Source organism: Cherax quadricarinatus, unplaced genomic scaffold, assembly GCF_038502225.1.
Source record: "Cherax quadricarinatus isolate ZL_2023a unplaced genomic scaffold, ASM3850222v1 Contig15, whole genome shotgun sequence".
In the NCBI taxonomy this organism is placed as follows: Eukaryota; Metazoa; Arthropoda; class Malacostraca; order Decapoda; family Parastacidae; genus Cherax; species Cherax quadricarinatus.
The window spans coordinates 552982-572150 of NW_027195041.1; the positions used below are offsets into that span (position 1 = coordinate 552982).

The 19169-nt window shown below is 38.1% G+C and overlaps 1 protein-coding gene across 1 annotated transcript in view; it reads right to left on the reverse strand.

Annotated features, from left to right (window-relative positions):
• The window catches only part of LOC128704570 (uncharacterized), a 382531-nt gene that overhangs the window by 304966 nt on the left and 58396 nt on the right, over positions 1 to 19169 (reverse strand). The window contains exon 2 of the mRNA XM_070079768.1: positions 1627 to 1700. The gene's annotated coding sequence lies outside the window, so the exon portion shown is untranslated. The remainder of the gene's footprint in view (positions 1 to 1626; positions 1701 to 19169) is intronic.

A 19169-nucleotide genomic window follows, 5' to 3' on the forward strand; every position in this document is an offset into this window, starting at 1 on the left:
ACCACTGTATAACTACTGTTACTACCACTACATAACTACTGTTACTACCACTGTATAACTACTGTTACTACCACTATATAACTACTGTTACTACCACTATATAACTACTGTTACTACCACTGTATAACTGCTGTTACTACCACTATATAACTGTTACAACCACTGTATAACTACTGTTACTACCACTACATAACTACTGTTACTACCACTGTATAACTACTGTTACTACCACTATATAACTACTGTTACTACCACTGTATAACTACTGTTACTACCACTGTATAACTACTGTTACTACCACTGTATAACTACAGTTACTACCACTATATAACTGTTACAACCACTGTATAACTACTGTTACTACCACTATATAACTACTGTTACTACCACTGTATAACTACTGTTACTACCACTATATAACTACTGTTACTACCACTGTATAACTACTGTTACTACCACTATATAACTACTGTTACAACCACTGTATAACTACTGGTACTACCACTATATAACTACTGTTACTACCACTGTATAACTGTTACTACCACTATATAACTACTGTTACTACCACTGTATAACTACTGTTACTACCACTATGCAACTACTGTTACTACCACTGTATAACTATTGTTACTACCACTATATAACTGTTACAACCACTGTATAATTACTGTTACTACCACTATGCAACTACTGTTACTACCACTGTATAACTACTGTTACTACCACTGTATAACTACTGTTACTACCACTATATAACTACTGTTACTACCACTGTATAACTACTGTTACTACCACTATATAACTACTGTTACAACCACTGTATAATTAAAGTAAAAGGACACAAGTGCAACTAATGTGACATTTATTGTGGCAACGTTTCGCTCTCCAGGAGCTTTATCAAGCCATTACGTAATGGCTTGATAAAGCTCCTGGAGAGCGAAACGTTGCCACAATAAATGTCACATTAGTTGCACTTGTGTCCTTTTACTTTACATATTGTCGGTAATTCTACCAACTTTATTACACTGTATAATTACTGTTACTACCACTATGTAACTACTGTTACTACCACTGTATAACTACTGTTACTACCACTGTATAACTACTGTTACTACCACTGTATAACTACTGTTAATATCACTGTATAACTGTTACTACCACTGTATAACTACTGTTACTACCACTGTATAACTGTTACTACCACTGTATAACTACTGTTACTACCACTGTATAACTACTGTTACTACCACTGTATAACTACTGTTAATATCACTGTATAACTACTGTTACTACCACTATATAACTACTGTTACTACCACTGTATAACTGTTACTACCACTGTATAACTACTGTTAATATCACTGTATAACTACTGTTACTACCACTATATAACTACTGTTACTACCACTGTATAACAACTGTTACTACCACTATATAACTACTGTTACTACCACTGTATAACTACTGTTACTACCACTGTATAACTACTGTTACTACCACTATATAACTACTGTTACTACCACTGTATAACTACAGAATAAGCAATTTCATCAGTGGATGCTGAGAGAAGCAGTGGAAGAACTTAGCTCAGTGGATGCTGAGAGAAGCAGTGGAAGGACTTACCTCAGTGGACGCTGAGAGAAGCAGTGGAAGCAGTGTGTGCCCCAGCAGTGCTCACTATCAACCAGTCACCACAACTGCCACCGAGAAAAACATGTGAGTGTATTGACCACATGTAAACAATGGTAGAGTTAAGAGGTACTGCATCACAAGGCACTTTATGTAATAACTCTGGTATATAATATTTAATACATGTAAACAATGGTAGAGTTAAGAGGTGCTGCATCACAAGGCACTTTATGTAATAACTCTGGTATATAATATTTAATAATCGTAAGTATGATGCAGCATTTTTGGAATACCCAGCAGAGATTTAGGGATACCCAAGAGAGATTTAGGGATAACCAGCAGATTTAAGGATAACCAGCAGAGATTTAGGGATAACCAGCAGAGATTTAGGGATAACCAGCAGAGATTTAGGAATAGATATTTACTGATACAGTTTAAGGGGTAATAGAGATACAGTGACTGAGATTCTGAGGTAGTCAGTCCCTTCTGCCTTGAAGAAATTTTGATATTACAGTGTTGAGCTCAAGTGCTTGGACCACTGAAAGATATAAAAGAAATTACAACAACAAGAGAGAACAGTGATGAACTCCAGACAGACCACAAACCAAACACATGGTTCAACAAGTGGCTGCTACGCATTTCCTTATACACCTCACATGGTGATCGAACCCAGGCCACCTCCGTTGTGAACTAGACGTTGTAGCCCTGAGCTACGAGGACACAGCTGATGAATCACACAGTTTAGTGGTCAACCTCAACAGTTTAACCTCGAGATTGAGACGCAAACATCATAAGTGACACTTGATAAAGCTCTACACAGTGTGACACACTTGATAAAGCTCTACACAGTGTGACACTTGATAAAGCTCTACACTGTGTGACACCTGATAAAGCTCTACACAGTGTGACACACTTGATAAAGCTCTACACAGTGTGACACACTTGATAAAGCTCTACAGTGTGACACACTTGATAAAGCTCTACACTGTGTGACACTTGATAAAGCTCTACACTGTGTGACACACTTGATAAAGCTCTACACTGAGTGACACACTTGATAAAGCTCTACACTGAGTGACACACTTGATAAAGCTCTACACTGTGTGACACACTTGATAAAGCTCTACACTGAGTGACACACTTGATAAAGCTCTACACTGTGTGACACTTGATAAAGCTCTACACTGAGTGACACACTTGATAAAGCTCTACACTGAGTGACACACTTGATAAAGCACTACACTGTGTGACACTTGATAAAGCTCTACACTGTGTGACACACTTGATAAAGCTCTACACTGTGTGACACACTTGATAAAGCTCTACACTGAGTGACACACTTGATAAAGCTCTACACTGTGTGACACTTGATAAAGCTCTACACTGTGTTACACACTTGATAAAGCTCTACACTGAGTGACACTTGATAAAGCTCTACACTGAGTGACACACTTGATAAAGCTCTACACTGTGTGACACTTGATAAAGCTCTACACTGTGTGACACTTGATAAAGCTCTACACAGTGTGACACACTTGAGAAAGCTCTACACTGTGTGACACACTTGATAAAGCTCTACACTGTGTGACACACTTGACAAAGCTCTACACTGTGTGACACACTTGATAAAGCTCTACACTGAGTGACACACTTGATAAAGCTCTACACTGAGTGACACACTTGATAAAGCACTACACTGTGTGACACTTGATAAAGCTCTACACTGTGTGACACACTTCATAAATCTCTATACTGTGTGACACTTGATAAAGCTCTACACTGTGTGACACACTTGATAAAGCTCTACACTGAGTGACACACTTGATAAATCTCTATACTGTGTGACACTTGATAAAGCTCTACACTGTGTGACACTTGATAAAGCTCTACACTGTGTGACACACTTGATAAAGCTCTACACTGTGTGACACTTGATAAAGCTCTACACTGAGTGACACACTTGATAAAGCTCTACACTGTGTGACACACTTGATAAAGCTCTACACTGAGTGACACTTGATAAAGCTCTACACTGAGTGACACACTTGATAAAGCTCTACACTGTGTGACACTTGATAAAGCTCTACACTGTGTGACACTTGATAAAGCTCTACACTGTGTGACACACTTGATAAAGCTCTACACTGAGTGACACACTTGATAAAGCTCTACACTGAGTGACACACTTGATAAAGCTCTACACTGAGTGACACACTTGATAAAGCTCTACACTGTGTGACACACTTGATAAAGCTCTACACTGTGTGACACACTTGATAAAGCTCTACACTGTGTGACACACTTGATAAAGCTCTACACTGTGTGACACACTTGATAAAGCTCTACACTGAGTGACACACTTGATAAAGCTCTACACTGAGTGACACTTGATAAAGCTCTACACTGTGTGGCACACTTGATAAAGCTCTACACTGAGTGACACACTTGATAAAGCTCTACACTGTGTGACACACTTGATAAAGCTCTACACAGTGTGACACACTTGATAAAGCTCTACACTGAGTGACACACTTGATAAAGCTCTACACAGTGTGACACACTTAATAAAGCTCTACACAGTGTGACACACTTGATAAAGATCTACACTGTGTGACACACTTGAGAAAGCTCTACACTGTGTGACACAACTTGATAAAGCTCTACACTGTGTGACACACTTGATAAAGCTCTACACTGAGTGACACACTTGATAAAGCTCTACACTGTGTGACACACTTGATAAAGCTCTACACTGAGTGACACACTTGATAAAGCTCTACACTGTGACACACATGATAAAGCTCTACACTGTGTGACACACTTGATAAAGCTCTACACTGTGTGACACACTTGATAAAGCTCTACACTGAGTGACACACTTGATAAAGCTCTACACTGAGTGACACACTTGATAAAGCTCTACACTGTGTGACACACTTGATAAAGCTCTACACTGTGTGACACACTTGATAAAGCTCTACACTGTGTGACACACTTGATAAAGCTCTACACTGTGTGACACACTTGATAAAGCTCTACACTGAGTGACACACTTGATAAAGCTCTACACTGTGTGACACACTTGATAAAGCTCTACACTGTGTGACACACTTGATAAAGCTCTACACTGTGTGACACACTTGATAAAGCTCTACACTGAGTGACACACTTGATAAAGCTCTACACTGAGTGACACACTTGATAAAGCTCTACACTGTGTGACACACTTGATAAAGCTCTACACTGTGTGACACACTTGATAAAGCTCTACACTGTGTGACACACTTGATAAAGCTCTACACTGTGTGACACACTTGATAAAGCTCTACACTGAGTGACACACTTGATAAAGCTCTACACTGTGTGACACACTTGATAAAGCTCTACACTGTGTGACACACTTGATAAAGCTCTACACTGTGTGACACACTTGATAAAGCTCTACACTGTGTGACACACATGATAAAGCTCTACACTGAGTGACACACAACTTGTAAAGCTCTACACTGTGTGACACACATGATAAAGCTCTACACTGTGTGACACACATGATAAAGCTCTACACTGAGTGACACACAACTTGTAAAGCTCTACACTGTGTGACACATGATAAAGCTCTACACTGTGTGACACACATGATAAAGCTCTACACTGAGTGACACACAACTTGTAAAGCTCTACACTGTGTGACACATGATAAAGCTCTACACTGTGTGACACACATGATAAAGCTCTACACTGTGTGACACACATGATAAAGCTCTACACTGTGTGACACACATGATAAAGCTCTACACTGTGTGACACACATGATAAAGCTCTACACTGTGTGACACACTTGATAAAGCTCTACACTGTGTGACACACTTGATAAAGATCTACACTGTGTGACACACATGATAAAGATCTACACTGTGTGACACACATGATAAAGCTCTACACTGTGTGACACACTTGATAAAGCTCTACACTGAGTGACACACAACTTGATAAAGCTCTACACTGTGTGACACACATGATAAAGCTCTACACTGTGTGACACACTTGATAAAGCTCTACACTGTGTGACACACTTGATAAAGCTCTACACTGTGTGACACACATGATAAAGCTCTACACTGTGTGACACACTTGATAAAGCTCTACACTGTGTGACACACTTGTGACACACCTGATAACGCTCTACCCTGTGTGACACACTTGATAAAGCTCTACACTGTGTGACACACTTGATAAAGCTCTACACTGTGTGACACACTTGATAAAGCTCTACACTGAGTGACACACTTGATGACAAACACTTGATAAAGCTCTACACTGTGTGACACACTTGATAAAGCTCTACACTGAGTGACACACTTGATAAAGCTCTACACTGAGTGACACACTTGATAAAGCTCTACACTGAGTGACACTTGATAAAGCTCTACACTGTGTGACACACTTGATAAAGCTCTACACTGAGTGACACACTTGATAAAGCTCTACACTGTGTGACACACTTGATAAAGCTCTACACTGTGTGACACACTTGATAAAGCTCTACACTGAGTGACACACAACTTGATAAAGTTCAAAAGTACCTCTATTCCAAAAGTATCTTTTCCAAAAGTATCTTTTCCAAAAGTATCTTTTTACAAAAGTATATTTTTCCAAAAGTATCTTTTTACAAAAGTATCTTTTCCAAAAGTATCAAAAGTATCTTTTCACAAAAGTATCAAAAGTATCTTTTTACAAAAGTATCTTTTTACAAAAGTATCTTTTCCAAAAGTATCTTTTTCCAAAAGTATCTTTTTCCAAAAGTATATTTTTACAAAAATATCTTTTTACAAAAGTATCTTTTTCCAAAAGTATCTTTCTACAAAAGTATATTTTTACAAAAGTATATTTTTCCAAAAGTATCTTTTTCCAAAAGTATATTTTTAGAAAAGTATCTTTTTCCAAAAGTATCTTTTTCCAAAAGTATATTTTTACAAAAGTATCTTTTTCCAAAAGTATCTTTTTTAAAAAGTATATTTTTGCAAAAGTATATTTTTGCAAAAGTATCTTTTTCCAAAAGTATCTTTTTACAAAAGTATCTTTTTCCAAAAGTATCTTTTTACAAAAGTATCTTTTCCAAAAGTATCTTTTTCCAAAAGTATATTTTTAGAAAAGTATCTTTTTCCAAAAGTATCTTTTTCCAAAAGTATCTTTTTCCAAAAGTATCTTTTTTATCCAAAAGTATCAAAAGTATTTTTCCAAAAGTATCTTTTTACAAAAGTATCTTTTTCCAAAAGTATCTTTTTCCAAAAGTATCTTTTTACAAAAGTATCTTTTTCCAAAAGTATCTTTTTGCAAAAGTATCTTTTTGCAAAAGTATCTTTTCACAAAAATATATTTTTACAAAAGTATCTTTTTCCAAAAGTATCTTTTTACAAAAGTATCTTTTTCCAAAAGTATCTTTTTCCAAAAGTATCTTTTTACAAAAGTATCTTTTTACAAAAGTATCTTTTCCAAAAGTATCTTTTTCCAAAAGTATATTTTTAGAAAAGTATCTTTTTCCAAAAGTATCTTTTTCCAAAAGTATATTTTTACAAAAGTATCTTTTTCCAAAAGTATCTTTTTCCAAAAGTATCTTTTTACAAAAGTATCTTTTTACAAAAGTATATTTTTCCAAAAGTATCTTTTTACAAAAGTATCTTTTCCAAAAGTATCTTTTTACAAAAGTATATTTTTCCAAAAGTATCTTTTACCAAAAGTATCTTTTTCCAAAAGTATATTTTTCCAAAAGTATCTTTTTCAAAAAATATCTTTTTCCAAAAGTATCTTTTTACAAAAGTATCTTTTTCCAAAAGTATCTTTTTCCAAAAGTATCTTTTTCCAAAAGTATCTTTTTCCAAAAGTATATTTTTCCAAAAGTATCTTTTTCCAAAAGTATCTTTTTACAAAAGTATATTTTTACAAAAGTATCTTTTTGCAAAAGTATCTTTTCACAAAAATATATTTTTACAAAAGTATATTTTTCCAAAAGTATCTTTTTCCAAAAGTATCTTTTTCGAAAAGTATATTTATGCAAAAGTATCTTTTTCCAAAAGTATCTTTTTCCAAAAGTATATTTTTCCAAAAGTATCTTTTTCCAAAAGTATCTTTTTCCAAAAGTATCTTTTCCAAAAGTATCTTTTTACAAAAGTATCTTTTTCCAAAAGTATCTTTTTCCAAAAGTATCTTTTTCCAAAAGTATATTTTTCCAAAAGTATATTTTTCCAAAAGTATCTTTTTCCAAAAGTATCTTTTTCCAAAAGTATCTTTTTCCAAAAGTATCTTTTTCCAAAAGTATCTTTTTGAGAGTTAAGTTACCAGTCTCACCAAATTTTCACTTATCAAAGGGCCATCACAGCAGTTTTTTTTCCTCCCCATTGATGTAAAACGAAATTTTTGACGACATTTTCTTCCATAGGCATCCACTTTTTTTTTTTTTTTTAGGCTGGTAATTAGTCTTTGATCAAGGGATAATGAGAGAAAATTCCTGGTTAATAGCACTGAAGATATAACGTGCGTTTTTGTACGTTTTAGTCCTTATTTACATGACTGATTCTTATATATTTAACCTAGATTATTGAGAGTTAAAAATTATTTAACATGAATTAGAATAAGCTGAAAATTCGACTTAATTTAAATAAAATTAATGGGCAACTTTGTAACATAATTTGCATGAGAATTTAAGCGATATATGTAGTATGTCGGGTGATATATCAGGGTTATGTAGTATGTCGGGTGATATATCAGGGTTATGTAGTATGTCGGGTGATATATCAGGGTTATGTAGTATGTCAGGTGATATATCAGGGTTATGTAGTATGTCGGGTGATATATCAGGGTTATGTAGTATGTCGGGTGATATATCAGTGTTATGTAGCATGTCGGGTGATATATCAGGGTTATGTAGTATGTCGGGTGATATATCAGGGTTATGTAGTATGTCGGGTGATATATCAGGGTTATGTAGTATGTCAGGTGATATATGTGTTATAAGTCCTTGATACTACCACATGTGACGGGTGTTATGTAGTATGTCAGGTGATATATGTGTTATAAGTCCTTGATACTACCACATGTGACGGGTGTTATGTAGTATGTCAGGTGATATATGTGTTATAAGTCCTTGATACTACCACATGTGACGGGTGTTATGTAGTATGTCAGGTGATATATGTGTTATAAGTCCTTGATACTACCACATGTGACGGGTGTTATGTAGTGTGTCAGGTGATATATGTGTTATAAGTCCTTGATACTACTACATGTCACGGGTGTTATGTAGTATGTCGGGTGATATATGTGTTATAAGTCCTTGATACTACTACATGTGACGGGTGTTATGTAGTATGTCAGGTGATATCTCAGTCTTATAAGTCCTTGATACTACCACATGTGACGGGTGTTATGTAGTATGTCAGGTGATATATGTGTTATAAGTCCTTGATACTACTACATGTGACGGGTGTTATGTAGTATGTCAGGTGATATATGTGTTATAAGTCCTTGATACTACTACATGTGACGGGTGTTATGTAGTATGTCAGGTGATATATGTGTTATAAGTCCTTGATACTACTACATGTGACGGGTGTTATGTAGTGTGTCGGGTGATATATGTGTTATAAGTCCTTGATACTACTACATGTGACGGGTGTTATGTAGTATGTCAGGTGATATATGTGTTATAAGTCCTTGATACTACCACATGTGACGGGTGTTATGTAGTATGTCAGGTGATATATGTGTTATAAGTCCTTGATACTACCACATGTGACGGGTGTTATGTAGTGTGTCAGGTGATATATGTGTTATAAGTCCTTGATACTACCACATGTGACGGGTGTTATGTAGTATGTCAGGTGATATATGTGTTATAAGTCCTTGATACTACTACATGTCACGGGTGTTATGTAGTATGTCGGGTGATATATGTGTTATAAGTCCTTGATACTACTACATGTGACGGGTGTTATGTAGTATGTCAGGTGATATCTCAGTCTTATAAGTCCTTGATACTACCACATGTGACGGGTGTTATGTAGTATGTCAGGTGATATATGTGTTATAAGTCCTTGATACTACTACATGTGACGGGTGTTATGTAGTATGTCAGGTGATATATGTGTTATAAGTCCTTGATACTACTACATGTGACGGGTGTTATGTAGTATGTCAGGTGATATATGTGTTATAAGTCCTTGATACTACTACATGTGACGGGTGTTATGTAGTGTGTCGGGTGATATATGTGTTATAAGTCCTTGATACTACCACATGTGACGGGTGTTATGTAGTGTCAGGTGATATATGTGTTATAAGTCCTTGATACTACCACATGTGACGGGTGTTATGTAGTGTGTCAGGTGATATATGTGTTATAAGTCCTTGATACTACTACATGTGACGGGTGTTATGTAGTATGTCAGGTGATATATGTGTTATAAGTCCTTGATACTACTACATGTGACGGGTGTTATGTAGTGTGTCAGGTGATATGTCAGTGTTGTAGATGGATGGTTCAGAGAACCGACATGTTGATAAATTAGACACATGTGCAACTCTTGGGTATCTTTATTGAGGAAACGTTTCGCCACACAGTGGCTTCATCAGTCCATACGTAGGAGAAACTTGAAGAACAGGAGGAGAATGAGGTAATCAGTCCCTCAATCTTGAGTCGATGTGGTCAGTCCATCAATCTTGAGTCGATGTGGTCAGTCCATCAATCTTGAGTCGATGTGGTCAGTCCCTCAACCTTGAGTCGATATGGTCAGTCCATCAACCTTGAGTAGATGTGGTCAGTCCATCAACCTTGAGTAGATGTGGTCAGTCCATCAACCTTGAGTAGAATACGGCATATCAGCGGAGAAGCAGCTTATGTGACACCACCTACGACTGCTGCACCTCTCCTGCCTACGGTATATAAGCTGCTGCTCCGCTCATATACCGTATTCTACTCAAGATTGATGGACTGACCACATCGACTCAAGGTTGAGGGACTGATTACGTCATTCTCCTCCTGTTCTTCAAGTTTATCCTCTGTATGGACTGATGAAGCCACTGTGTGGCGAAACGTTTCCTCAATAAAGATACCCAAGAGTTGCACATGTGTCTAATTTAACAATGATATCTCAGTCTTATAAGCCTTCTGTTCTTCCGTTATTCTTAAGTTCTCGCTGATTGACCAGTTTTACCTATTCGGCATGATATATATATATATATATATATATATATATATATATATATATATATATATATATATATATATATCTTCTTCTTTCAACATACCAGCCGTATCCCACCGAGGTGAGGTGGCCCAAAAGAAAAAACTGAAGTTTCTCCTTTTAAATTTAGTAATATATACAGGAGAAGGGGTTACTAGCCCATTGCTCCCGGCATTTTAGTCGCCTCATACGACACGCATGGCTTACGGAGGAAAGATTCTTTTCCACTTCCCCATGGACAATAGAAGAAATAAAAAAGAACAAGAGCTATTTAGATAAAGGAGAAAAACCTAGATGTATGTATATATATATATGCATGTGCGTGTCTGTGAAGTGTGACCAAAGTGTAAGTAGGAGTAGCAAGATATCCCTGTTATCTTAGCGTGTTTATGAGACAGAAAAAGAAACCAGCAATCCTACCATCATGCAAAACAATTACAGGTTTCTGTTTCACAGTCATCTGGCAGGACGGTAGTACTTCCCTGGGTGGTTGCTGTCTACCAACCTACTACCTCTATATATATATATATATATATATATATATATATATATATTGGTGTTGATGCGGTTTTGGGAGCAAATTGAGATTAACTTTGAGAAAAAGAAGCCAGTCAATAATTAAAAGCTGATAAGAATTTCGAAAATACCTGGAAGAAAGAAGTCCCATAAAATATTAATTACACCAGCTGTCCACTACACCAGCTGTCCACTACACCAGCTGCCCACTACACCAGCTGTCCACTACACCAGCTGTCCACTACACCAGCTGCCCACTACACCAGCTGTCCACTACACCAGCTGTCCACTACACCAGCTGTCCACTACACCAGCTGTCCACTACACCAGCTGCCCACTACACCAGCTGTCCACTACACCAGCTGTCCACTACACCAGCTGTCCACTACACCAGCTGTCCACTACACCAGCTGCCCACTACACCAGCTGTCCACTACACCAGCTGCCCACTGCACCATCTGTCTACTACATCAGCTGTCCACTACTTAATACCATTCTTTATATATATATATATATATATATATATATATATATATATATATATATATATATATATAACAGTTCTATTGCCTTGGATCACTGGGTTGGAGATTTTCTCACCTAATCCTGGGAGGATTAGAATAATCTCCAGTCTTTACTGGAGGATTTACGGACCAATTAACAAGGCCACTTTTAATCTCCTCTGTCTTTTTGACTTTCTGTGGGACTTATACACAGGGAGGTGTATATCTCTGTGTATATACACAGGGAGGTGTATATGTGTATATATACATTCATCACCTTACTCTTATCTATGTTCACTTTCAACTTTCTTTACAGACTCTCCCAAACTCGTCTACTAACCTGTTCAATTTATTTTTAAAAACTCCCAAAAGCACAGCATCATCAGCAAAAAGTAACTCAGTTAACTTTTATTTTGTATTTAATTCCCCATAATTTAATCCCACCCCTCTCACCCCTCTCCCCCCTCTCACCTCCCTCCCCTCTCTTCCCCCTCTCACCTCTCTCCCCTCTCTCCAACACCCTACTTCTTTTACAACCCCATCTATAAATATATTAAACAACCATGGTGACATTACACATCCCTGTCTAAGACCTACTTTTACCGGGAAGTATTCTCCCTCTCTTCTACACACCCTATCCTGAGCCTCACTATCCTCATAAAAGCTCTTTACAGCATTTAGTAACTTACCAACTATTCCATATACTTGCAACATCTGCCACATTGCTCCTCTGTCCACTATCATATGCCTTTTCTAAATCCATAAATGCAATAAAAACTTCCCTACCTCTATCTAAATACTGTTCACATATTTAGTTCAATATAAACACTTGATCTACTCATCCCGTACCCACTGTAAAGCCTCCTCACTCATCTGCAATCCTACTCTCTGTCTTAACTCTAATTCTTGCAATAATAACCTTACCGTACACTTTACCTGGTATACTCAGTAAACTTATTCCTCTATAATTTTTACAATCTCTTTTGCGCCCCTTCTCTTTATATAAAGGAATTATCCATGCTCTCTGCCAATCCCTAGGTACGTTCCTCTCTCTCATACATTTATTAAACATAATTACCAACCACTCCAACACTATATCCCCTCTCACCTGCTTTTAACATTTCTGTCATGATCCCATCAGTTCCAGCTGCTTTACCCCCTTTCATTCTACGTAATGCCTCACGTACCTCCCCCACACTTACATTCTGCTCTTCTTCGCTCCTAAAAGATGCTATACCTCCCTGACCAGTGGATGAAATTACCGCCTCCCTTTCTTCCTCGACATTTAAAAGTTCCTCAAAATATTCCTGCTCAGTACCTCCATCTCCCCATCTACTAACTCCACTACTCTGTTTTTAACTGACAAATCCATTCGTTCCCTAAGCTTTCTTAATCTATTTATCTCACTCCATTTTTTTTCTTATTTACATTAAAATTTCTTGACAGTGCCTCTCCCACTCTATCATCTGCTCTCCTTTTGCACTCTCTCACCACTCTCTTCACCTTTCTTTTACTCTCCATATACTCTGCTCTTCTTATAACACTTCTGCTTTGTAAAAACCTCTCATAAGCTAACTTTTTCTCTTTTATCACACCCTTTACTTCATCATTCCACCAATTACTCCTCTTTCCTCCTGCCCCCACCCTCCTATAACCACAAACTTCTGCCCCACATTCTAATACTACATTTTTAACACTATTCCAACCCTCTTCAACCCCCCCCCCCCACTACTCATACTTACACCAGTCCATCTTCCTGCCAATACTTGTTTATATTTTATCCTAACTTCCTCCTCCCTTAGTTTAAAAGTGAGTTCGACCTGAAGACCACCAGGATCCAGGAAGCTCACCTCCCACACACATATATTAGAACATAAGAAAGAAGGAGCACTGCAGTAGACTTACTGGCCCATGCTAGGCAGGTCCAAGTCACATCCATTTAAGGATATATATATATATATATATATATATATATATATATATATTATATATATATATATATACACGACATTGAAGGGTTCTCGATCCAGGGAATTGGAGCCGCCTCATCAGCTTCCTCAGATCAAACCTGACTCAAATTCCTTATTCTCTCCAGACACTATATCACCCCTACCGATTTAGCGCTTCCCCTTAGTAATAATAATAATAATAATAATAATAATAATAATAACAACGTGAGAATGGTGTTCAGGATGAGAGAAGACCAACATATATTACCACTGAGATTAATTACTGACTTTACCAATTACTACCCTATCACTCCTTAATTACTCACAAATACCAGCAATATTTATTATTATTATTATTACAGCAGTGAAGTGCGTGTCACCAGCACCAACAGCTTGATTGATCCATCAAGCAGAACTGGTCTGTGACCTCGCAAAGTGGCAGACTGACCAAATTTGACATTACACAAGGCTAGGAGGAGGGGGTGCCAGTCCCTCCTTCCCGCTAAACCTCTCCATCACTATAAATAACTCAGTTTTAAGAGCTATGTTACATCTCTCTAACATGTAGGAAACATAATGGGTCTAAACGTCTCCCTTGGTGCACTTATTAGTACGGGAATAGCCTTCTCACTCTCCTGGTATAGCCTGGTATACTGTGGTATACCTTGTAGGGCGACGGATGTCGTGAGTCGTAGCCTTTGACCACGTGTCAAGTGTTTGTGTTCGCCTCTTTGTGGCTGAAGGGGTCGATTCACGGTTCCCTGTCCAAAGGTGACGAGAAAGAGGCGCAGAAGCAGTGGGTAGAACTTTGTCGAGTTGTGTTTAGCCCAGTGTAGAGCTTTGCCAAGTTGTGTTTCACTGTGTAGAGCTTTGTCAAGTTGTGTTTCACTGTGTAGAGCTTTGCCAAGTTGTGTTTCACTGTGTAGAGCTTTGCCAAGTTGTGTTTCACTGTGTAAAGCTTTGCCAAGTTGTGTTTCACTGTGTAGAGCTTTGCCAAGTTGTGTTTCACTGTGTAGAGCTTTGCCAAGTTGTGTTTCACTGTGTAGAGCTTTGCCAAGTTGTGTTTCACTGTGTAGAGCTTTGCCAAGTTGTGTTTCACTGTGTAGAGCTTTGCCAAGTTGTGTTTCACTTACTAAAGCTTACTAAAGCCACCCAAAAAATACAACCTGACGAGACACAGTGAAATAAGCCACACTATTCCCTTCTCATAGGTTCCCCCCCCCTGGGTTATTAACCCACCTGGGTTACTAATCTGTGAAAAATAACTTTTTCTAATGAAAGCAAGATTCATTATGTCCTAGCAGAGGCACCTGATGCGGTAATCAGGAACGTCGCTACTGATTCACACATTTTGTAAGACCTGACTGGAAAGTATACTGGAATAATTATACTGTCTTCATTAGCATCATTCTTGGTGGGTGTATGAGAGCTTACAAACAGTGCACTGACAACTGGAAATAGGCTAGTAGATAGTAACTATCCTGGGAGGTACTATCCTCTTGTTCGGTGAGTGACCCCTCGTACACTACCATGGTAGACAACAACCATTCTGGGAGGTTCTATCCTGTTATGAGTGGGATAAGGGTTAATAATTTTGGGTTATCCTGGGTTATTAACCCTCATGGGGTTAATAATCTTGGGCTATCCTGTTTAATTAACCCTGCGGGGTTAATAATCTTGGGTTATTCTGGCTCATTAACCCTCCGGGGTTAATCTTGGGTTATCCTGGCTCATTAACCCTCCGGGATTAATAATCTTGGGTTATCCTGGCTCATTAACCCTTCGGGGTTAATAATCTTGGGTTATCCTCTTTAATTAACCCTGTGAGGTTAATAATCTTGGGTTATCCTGGCTCATTAACCCTCCTGGGTTAATAATCTTGGGTTATCCTGTTTAATTAACCCTGCGAGGTTAATAATCTTGGGTTATCCTGGCTCATTAACCCTCCGGGGTTAATAATCTTGGGTTATCCTCTTTTAATTAACCCTGCGAGGTTAATAATCTTGGGTTATCCTGGCTCATTAACCCTCGGGGGTTAATAATCTTGGGTCATCCTGTTTAATTAACCCTGCAAGGTTAATAATCTTGGGTTATCCTGGCTCATTAACCCTCCGGGTTAATAATCATGGGTTATCCTGTTTAATTAACCCTGCAAGGTTAATAATCTTGGGTTATCCTGGGTTAATAATCACAAGAAAATCTGAGTCAGCAGATGCGCCAGGAAACAGTGTTAAACAAACAATACTTTAGTTTGCCCTTGAAAATTCATTTTCTCTTACAGTCGGATATACAAATTATTTTTAAAAAAATTCTGGACATCTACATTATAAAATTTATTCTGCTGCTAGCAATAAAATCAACCATAAAATTAGTAAATTTGGTTATAATAGACAGTGTAGTCTACCTGACCTATCTAAGAATATTTATCGTCGAAATGTCAGAGATATATATCCATCATATATATACATTATATTCAGAGATTATGTATATAGTGAGGTACTGGTATATACACTGTGTGGTGCATACCTTCTAGTGTATATAGTGTGTGGTGCATACCTTCTAGTGTATATACACTGTGTGGTGCATACCTTCTAGTGTATATACACTGTGTGGTGCATACCTTCTAGTGTATATACACTGTGTGGTGCATACCTTCTAGTGTATATACACTGTGTGGTGCATACCTTCTAGTGTATATACAGTGTGTGGTGCATACCTTCTAGTGTATATACAGTGTGTGGTGCATACCTTCTAGTATATATACAGTGTGTGGTGCATACCTTCTAGTGTATATACAGTGTGTGGTGCATACCTTCTAGTATATATACAGTGTGTGGTGCATACCTTCTAGTATATATACACTGTGTGGTGCATACCTCCTAGTGTATATACACTGTGTGGTGCATACCTTCTAGGGTATATACACTGTGTGGTGCATACCTTCTAGTGTATATACACTGTGTGGTGCATACCTTCTAGTATATATACAGTGTGTGGTGCATACCTTCTAGTATATATACAGTGTGTGGTGCATACCTTCTAGTATATATACACTGTGTGGTGCATACCTCCTAGTGTATATACACTGTGTGGTGCATACCTTCTAGTGTATATACACTGTGTGGTGCATACCTTCTAGTGTATATACAGTGTGGTGCATACCTTCTAGTGTATATACACTGTGTGGTGCATACCTTCTAGTGTATATACACTGTGTGGTGCATACCTTCTAGTGTATAAACACTGTGTGGTGCATACCTTCTAGTGTATATACACTGTGTGGTGCATACCTTCTAGTGTATATACACTGTGTGGTGCATACCTTCTAGTGTATATACACTGTGTGGTGCATACCTTCTAGTGTATATACACTGTGTGGTGCATACCTTCTAGTGTATATACACTGTGTGGTGCATACCTTCTAGTGTATATACACTGTGTGGTGCATACCTTCTAGTGTATATAGTGTGTGGTGCATACCTTCTAGTGTATATACACTGTGTGGTGCATACCTTCCAGTGTATATACACTGTGTGGTGCATACCTTCCAGTGTATATAGTGTGTGGTGCATACCTTCTAGTGTATATACACTGTGTGGTGCATACCTTCTAGTGTATATACAGTGTGTGGTGCATACCTTCTAGTGTATATACACTGTGTGGTGCATACCTTCTAGTGTATATACACTGTGTGGTGCATACCTTCTAGTGTATATACACTGTGTGGTGCATACCTTCTAGTGTATATACACTGTGTGGTGCATACCTTCTAGTGTATATACACTGTGTGGTGCATACCTTCTAGTGTATATACACTGTGTGGTGCATACCTTCTAGTGTATATACACTGTGTGGTGCATACCTTCTAGTGTATATACACTGTGTGGTGCATACCTTCTAGTGTATATACACTGTGAGGTGCATACCTTCCAGTGTATATACACTGTGTGGTGCATACCTTCCAGTGTATATAGTGTGTGGTGCATACCTTCTAGTGTATATACACTGTGTGGTGCATACCTTCTAGTGTATATACAGTGTGTGGTGCATACCTTCTAGTGTATATACACTGTGTGGTGCATACCTTCTAGTGTATACACACTGTGTGGTGCATACCTTCTAGTGTATATACACTGTGTGGTGCATACCTTCTAGTGTATATACACTGTGTGGTGCATACCTTCTAGTGTATATACACTGTGTGGTGCATACCTCCTAGTGTATATACACTGAGATGTATACCTCCTAGTGTATATACACTGAGATGTATACCTCCTAGTGTATACACAGTGTGGTGCATACCTTCTAGTGTATATACACTGAGATGTATACCTCCTAGTGTATATACACTGAGATGTATACCTCCTAGTGTATACACAGTGTGGTGCATACCTTCTAGTGTATATACACTGAGATGTGTACCTTCTAGTGTATATACACTGAGATGTATACCTCCTAGTGTATATACACTGGTAGTTTACAATAATCAATATTCTTGACTGGTGGTGTACAGGTGACACGTAGCCTTAATGACCCTCGTGTAGCAGACTTGATGACATGTAGCCTTAATGACCCTCGTGTAGTAGACAGTCTTGATGACATGTAGCCTTAATGACCCTCGTGTAGTAGACTTGATGACATGTAGCCTTAATGACCCTCGTGTAGTAGACTTGATGACATGTAGCCTTAATGACCCTCGTGTAGTAGACAGTTTTGATGACGTGTAGCCTTAATGACCCTCGTGTAGTAGACTTGATGACATGTAGCCTTAATGACCCTCGTGTAGCAGACTTGATGACATGTAGCCTTAATGACCCTCGTGTAGTAGACTTGATGACATGTAGCCTTAATGACCCTCGTGTAGTAGACAGTTTTGATGACATGTAGCCTTAATGACCCTCGTGTAGTAGACTTGATGACATGTAGCCTTAATGACCCTCGTGTAGTAGACAGTCTTGATGACATGTAGCCTTAATGACCCTCGTGTAGTAGACAGTCTTGATGACATGTAGCCTTAATGACCCTCGTGTAGTAGACAGTCTTGATGACATGTAGCCTTAATGACCCTCGTGTAGTAGACTTGATGACGTGTAGCCTTAATGACCCTAGTGTAGTAGACTTGATGACATGTAGCCTTAATGACCCTCGTGTAGTAGACTTGATGACTTGTAGCCTTAATGACCCTCGTGTAGTAGACTTGACGTGTAGCCTTAATGACCCTCGTGTAGTAGACTTGATGGCATGTAGCCTTAATGACCCTCGTGTAGTAGACTTGATGACATGTAGCCTTAATGACCCTCGTGTAGTAGACAGTCTTGATGACATGTAGC